Raw genomic sequence first — 7,401 nt, 5'->3', positions numbered from 1 at the left:
GCAGGAGGAACCTTGGGAAAAGAATCCAGGAAGTTCAGTTCAACTTCTGATCCTGGCATTCAAGGACCCTTTCACTTTGGTTCCAGTTTACTTTTACCAGCTTTACCTTCCCAGTCTCAGCTTTATGCATTGGATATTCTAGTCAAACTGAATTGCTTCTTCTTTTGCTCATACTCTCCATCCTACTTTTAGTGGATTCCCCCCTGGCCCTATTTTGTCTGTTAAAATCACCTTTTTTTTTTTTTTTTTTTTTTTTTTACATCAGTCTCTGCTATACTTTCCCTGATGTGCCAAGATGAATTTATTTTTTCCTCTTTAGATTTCTCATAGTACATTCTCTTTTCTACTCATCTCACTCTCCCTTGGGGCAGTCTTTTTCTCCCCATTAGATTCTAAATTCTAAATTCTTTGAGAACATGACTTCTATTCTATATCTTTTTATGCAAGCAAAAGTTCTTTTACATTTATACACATAAACATTTAACAAATATTTGTTGAAGGGGCAGCTAGGTGGTGCAGGGAATAGAGCACTGGCCCTAGAGTCAGGAGGATCTGAGTTCAAATTTGGCCTCAGACAATTGACACTTACTAACTTCATGACCTTGGGCAAATCACTTAACTCCAACTGCCTTGCCTTCCCTTCTCCAAAAAAATAAATGTTTGTTGAATTAAATCTTAGTTCTACAAGGGACCTTAGTAGAATCATTGATCCATAGGAAGTCAGAGACAGAAGGGACTTAAGAATTATTGACCCATTAGAAGGATAGATCTGAAAAGGAACTCATAGATCAGGAGTTCCTAACCTGGGATCCATGGAAACTGGGTGTATAGATGGATTTCAGGGAGAGCATGAACTTGGAAACAAATCACATCTTTATTTTCATTAACCTTTAACTGAAATTTTGCATTTCCTTTAATTATGAAATTTTTAAAAAAACATTATTCTAAGAAGGGTCTCATAGGCTTCACCAGACTATTGATACAAAAAAAGGTTAAGCATCATAGATGCCATACATCACACATTCTGATCTTTTACTACATAAAAGGAATGCTAGTTGCCTCCCACAATAAAGAAGGGTCTGTAGCCTGGGTTTCACAGATCCTTCTAGGCTATGTCATTCCCTAGGAAACCTAGTTGGGTGGGCTACAAGATTGAAGTGAGAGCTAGGCTGGAAAACCAGCAACTCCATAGACCTCTACCTAGGCCCTCCTAAATGCTCTGAATGCCTGTCTGGGCTGGCATCATTGCTAAGGAAACAGTATGAGAAGAGAAAAGAAAAAAAACAGAGTTGGGAGTTTAGGCTAGGCAGGGAATCTGTGACCAAGAAAGTAAGTCATAATTCTAAATGCACATGAATTTAGGAAGCCAGAGAGCAGGTAGGCAAAACAGTAGTGGGATGAGTCATTAGGTATATGGCAAATAGAAATATTAATAATAATAATTAAAATAATAGTAATAAAAATTTTCACTAAAGTCCTACTACAGTGCTTCATTGTAGTATGGAGGTAACCCTGAGTTCTCAGCAGCTATAAAGTCTTTGGAGACATAGGTCTGTCTTTGGTGATTCTGAATAGCTAAATTGAGAGTGACATCACCAGAAGGGGGCGTGGAGGTGGTAATTTTATTTTTCAACAGTTACTCTCAAGGAGTATTTACCAAGGCATGGAGGGATTATGATGAAAGGACTACTCACACCAAAGAAATTTATTGTTCAGTTATTTTTCAGTCATGTCTGACACTTCTGTGACCCCATGTGGTGTTTTCCTGGCAATGATACTAATGATTTGCCATTTTCTTCTCCATCTCATTTTATGGGTGAGGAAACTGAGGTAAACAGTATTAAGTGACTTACTCAGGGTCACACAACTAGGAGGTGTCTGAGGCCAGATTTGAACTTGGGAAGACGTCTTCCTGACTTTAGCCCTAACACTCTATGCACTGTGATGCCACCTTGTTGCTCCAAAGATCCATTACGTATTACTAATGATTATAATGCAATTGATATTTATTATTTCATTTGATCCTATGTAGTGGAGTATGCCATCTCCCATATCTGTGGGAGCCAGTGGTACCTGGGGGCTGCTACAGGGATAACTGAGTCAGCAAGATATTGACAATAGGATTGCCTGAGTGTGAATTTAAGACAGGGATGAAGCACAAAAGAAGTACAAATGCATAAGAAAACCTTCCTCCTTTTTGTTCATTGTAGGCTTTGTGTTTGGGAAGAAATGCTGGTCTCCCGTTCATTTAATCTGGGTGACAGAAGGAAAGAGTTATTGTGGGGGGTGACTGAAATTTCTGTCTGTCACATAACTGAGTGACAGGGGGTTTGAGGAATCAAATGTCTTGGGTTGCTCACAGTGTAGCCTGAGACTCTGTCTGATGTGGCCAAGAGGCTAAGATCCAAATTTTAAGTGAAGACATAGATAACTGAGATTGAGGGCAGTGTGGCTCCTGGGGTGAGTTCCAAAATACTGGGCATAGCCAATAGAGACCAGCAGTGGAGGGTGGGTGATGAAACTTTTTTCTTGTGCTGCTCTTGCTTTTCAGTTGTTGCTCTGAGGTCCCAGGCATACAATTCCTTCCCTTAACCTTGCTTTGTTGTTGCTTAGTCATGTCCAGAGGCCCTTCATGACCCCATTGGGGTTTTCCTGGCAAAGATATTGAAATGGTTTACCATTTCTTTCTCCAGCTCATTTTACAGATGAGGAAACAAAGGTAAAAAGGGTTAAGTGACTTCAAAGGTAAAAAGGTTAAGTGACTTGTCCGGGTTCACACAGCTCCTATGTGTCTGAGGCCAGAACTGAACTCAGAAAGAAAAGTATTTCTGACTGCAGGCCCACCACTCTATCCACTGTGCCATCTAGCTGCTTTTCCCTAATTTTGTTACATCCCTGAAAATCTGGCACTCAGCTGCTGTTTAATCCACTCAGTTTTAGACTCCACCCTGAAGGTTGAACTACTTAGTCTGACTGGTGAGTATAGTTTCTTGAAAAGTCATTTAAGCTACTATACTAAGCTATCCTTAGAATAATATTCACATTCACAAGCTACACTGAATATCTTGCCATATTCATCTTCCCCTCTCCCCACTCCCCACCTACACACCTGACTTTCTTCCTTTTGCCTGCTCCAGGAGCAGTAGTTAAATCAATACCACCACTGCTTCTGGAAAGGATATGGCATTCAAATGCCCCATGACTTCACTACTGTGACTGCTAAGACCAAAATGACCTTCTCTACTCTCTACTCAAATGCTTCAGTGTTGTCTTCGATCATTAGAATGTAAATTACGGATAATCAACTGTGAAAGATTTAGCTGCTCTGATCAAAACATGGATCCAAGACAATTCCGAAGGACTCAGGATGAAAAATACTATCTACCTCCAAAGAGAGAACTTACAAATTCTGAATACAGGTCAAAGCAGATCTTTTCACTTAATTTTTCTTGTATTTTTTTTGGCAACATGGCTAATGTGGAAATGTTTTGCATGATTTCATATATAAAGAACTTGGAACTAAAAATAAAAGAATGTAAGGCAGGGGATGTTTCACTTTTATACATGTATCCTCAGCATTTAGCAAAGTTCTTGGCACGTAGTGAGCATTTAACAAATGCTTGTTCACTCATTCATTTAAAAAATATATTGTTATCTTTTGTTTTCTATATCACCAGAATTTTCCAAGCATCTTTCCCTTGTTTTCCTCCTAGAGAGCTATTTCACATAACAAATAATATTCTTTAAAAAAAAAAAGAACCAAAACAAATCAGCAAAACTGGCCAATACATTGAAAATGTCTGAAAATATTTGCCAGATGTCACACTTGTACACACCTCCCACTTTTGCAAAGGAGTGGGATAAGACTGTCTTCTCATATCTCTTCCTTGGTGTCATTCTTGTTCCTTGTAATATTATAACATTCACTTTTGATTATTTTATGGTTTTTTTATTTGCATTGTTATAATCATTGTGTGTATTGTTTTCTTGTCTCTGCTTATTTCACTCTGAATCAGATCATATTTTCCATGCTTCTCTGTATTCACCATATTTGTTATTTCTTGGAGCACAGTAATATTGTATTACATTCATTTAACCAAGATTTTTGTAATCATTCCCCAATTGCTTCCACTTCTTTACTACCACAAGAAGGAATACTATAAATATTTGGCTATACATGGGGACTTTTTTTCTATCAATAATCTCTTAGGGTATAAGCCTACTGGTGGAATCTTTGGGTCAAGGTGTATGAGCATTTCACTCATTTTATTTGGATAATTTGAAATTGCTTTTCAAAATAATTGCACTGGTTCATAGATCTGCCAACAATGTATTAAAGTGCCTTTCTTCCCATAACCCCTCTGATATTGACTGTTTCCATTTTTTGTCATCTTTGTCAACTTGCTAGTTGTTTAGTGAAACCTCAGGGCAATTTTGATGTATGTCTCTCTTATTAGTATTAGTGATTTGGAGAATTCTTTAATAAGACTGTTAATCATTTGCAATTCTTTTTTTGAGAACTAGTTCATATCCTTTGACCACTTGCTTATCTATTGGGTAATGACTTTTGTTTTTATACATGCATAGATACTCACACACACACACACACACACACACACACACACACACACACACACACACACACACACAAAATCTGTTAGCTGTCTATTTGCCTTGGATAACAAATCCTTATCTGAGAGATTTGGTACAAATATTTTCCCCCTGTACTTTTCAGGGGCTTTTTCTGCATCTGATTAAGCTAATCATAATTTTGGATTTTTTTAAACATTATTATGTTGATTATTTTCCTAACATTGATCCATTCCTGATATATAGCCAAATTGAACAAAATGAATGGTTTCCTTGATGATCCTAGTCCAACAGGATTTAAAAATGTTTTTAGTTAATTCTCTTTCATTTAATTAATTATTTAATTTGATTTAATTAATTCTCTTTTATTTGTTTTATTCTTCCTTAGTTTGGGTATTAGGAATATATCTGACTCATAAAAGGAGTGTGGTAGAATGCATTTTTTTCTCAGTTTTTGAGAATAATTTATGTTGTATCTGTACAAGTTATTCTTTATAGGTTAGCTATGTGACCCAGTGGATAGAGTACTAAGCCTGGCGTCAGGAATACCAGAGTTCATATCTAGCCTTAGACAATTTTTGTCTTTGTGATAACCTTAACTTATCACAAATAACTTTATATGTTATTATTTTTTTCATTTTAGTTTATGTTCTAATTTATGATATTTCCTCTTTTGTGCTTATTTTGTGTTTTTTTGTTGGCTTTCTTAAAAATGTATATTCATTTCACTAATCCTCTCATTTTTGATTTTGTAAATATATGTTTCGGAGTCACGATTTTCCCCAGGACTGCTTTAGCTGCATCCCAGACATTTTAATATGTTGTTGTTTCATTGTTACCATTTTCTTTCAGATAATTATTTTCTATTATTTATTCTTTGACCCATTCATTACCTAGAGTTTCATTGTTACATCTTAATTTGGGTTTGTCTTTTGTTTGCACTCCCTAAACTAGCTGTTTTTATAAAATTGCATTATAATCTCTCAAGAATGTGTTTACTATTTCTGTTGCTTTAAATTTATTTTCAATATTTCTGTGTTCCAATACATAGTCAATTTTTGCAAAAGTTCCATGTAGTATGAGAAATATGTATGATCTTTACTGACATCATAAAAAAGGGAATGTGATCATAAGTTGGATTAATGAAAGAATGTAGTCCAAAATAAAGGAGGTGGCAGTCCCACTACATTCTACCTCGGTCAGTCTACATCTGGAGCATTATGGTTAGTTACAGACTATGCATTTGAGGGAGGACATTAACAAACTATAGTACCTCCAGAGAAAGGCAACCAGAGGACCAGAAATCAGGTTATTCAAGAATTCATTGAAGGAACCAGGCATGTTTAACGTGGAAAAGAGAAGACTTAGGTGAATTCAATTGACTACAGAATTTTTTGATACTATCAACCAGCTAGTTCTAAATTCACCCAATTATACCATCATCCATTCCACATAGCTCCATGTGGTTCTCAAGGATATATCATTTAAAAGTTCTGAAGGTCATAGAATTACATACTGAGATCCTGGAAGTTAAGTGATGTGCCCAAGGCTCTGTAGATAGTAGGGGCAACATGTTTTTGCTATGGGAAAATCCTCGATGAGTAAGTAGATTCTTTTCCTTAGGATTTTATAGAGAGAATATATCCTGGAAGTATTTGAAAAACAGCAACCTCCCCCACCAAAAAAAAGAATGATTTGTTCTAAGATGTTCATAACAGCCTTTTATGTAATTGCAAAACAAAACAAAACAAAACCTAGAAGCAACTTAACAGTCCCAAATAGGGGAATGATTAAACAAATTATGATTCATTAATGTAATAGAATATTTTGATATAATTAAGACTAGCAAGTTTAAGGAATACATGGAAATCTGGAAAGATCTTTATGAAATAATCAAAAGTTAAAAAGGCAGAACCAGAAGAATGAAATACAGGCTATGATCTTAGAAGAGAAAAAGTGAATGAGAATAAATGGATAAATAAACCATTCCAATAGGAACTTAGAAGAAATGACTGAATAGATTATATGATACTTTATGTACTGATATTAATTAATCAAAATGCAAATCACTACCATTTTGGTTGATTGGATGAATGTCCATGAAAGTTTTTAATAGGGCAACTCGCTGGCACAGTGAATAGAATGCTGGACCTGGAATCAGGAACCCATCTTTGAGTTCAAATCTGGTCTCAGACACTTACTAGTTTTGTGACCCTGGGCAAGTCACTTCACCCTGTTTGCCTCAGTTTCCTCATCTGTAAAAAGAGCTAGAGAAGGAAATGGCAAAGCATTCCAGTATCTTTGCCAAGAAAAACTCAAATGGGGTCAGGAAGAGGTGAATGTGACTGAATAAAAACAAAAAATTTTTCATAAAAATTTATCTTTAAAAGATTTTATGGGGATGACTAAATAGTCACAAAGGTTGTTACTATAGTTGCCAACATCTTCTCAGTTTTGAGGGTTGCAGTGGGAGTATAAGCACACAGGCCATTATTCTCTCTTATTTTTGAATCTTCCTCATTTTGAGTCATTTTGAAAATTGATCTGGGTGTACAATTATATTTGTGTAACCTCCAACATTGACTTCTTCTGTATGTATTTGGTTACTTCTAGCTAATTTCCTCAATATAATCTCCTTATATGTCTTAGTGGAAAGAACAATGATTGAAAGCCTTAGAGACCATGGTTCAGGTCTTAGCTCTGTTATATAATAATTGTGTGACCTCAGTCATGTCAATTAATACCCATGAGTCCCAGTTTTCTTATCTGTAGAATGAGAGAGTTTAAATAGATCATCTCTAGGGTGATCTT

The sequence above is a fragment of the Notamacropus eugenii genome, chromosome 1, assembly GCF_028372415.1.
Source record: "Notamacropus eugenii isolate mMacEug1 chromosome 1, mMacEug1.pri_v2, whole genome shotgun sequence".
Lineage (NCBI taxonomy): Eukaryota > Metazoa > Chordata > Mammalia > Diprotodontia > Macropodidae > Notamacropus > Notamacropus eugenii.
Note: the sequence above shows the minus strand (reverse complement) of the source record.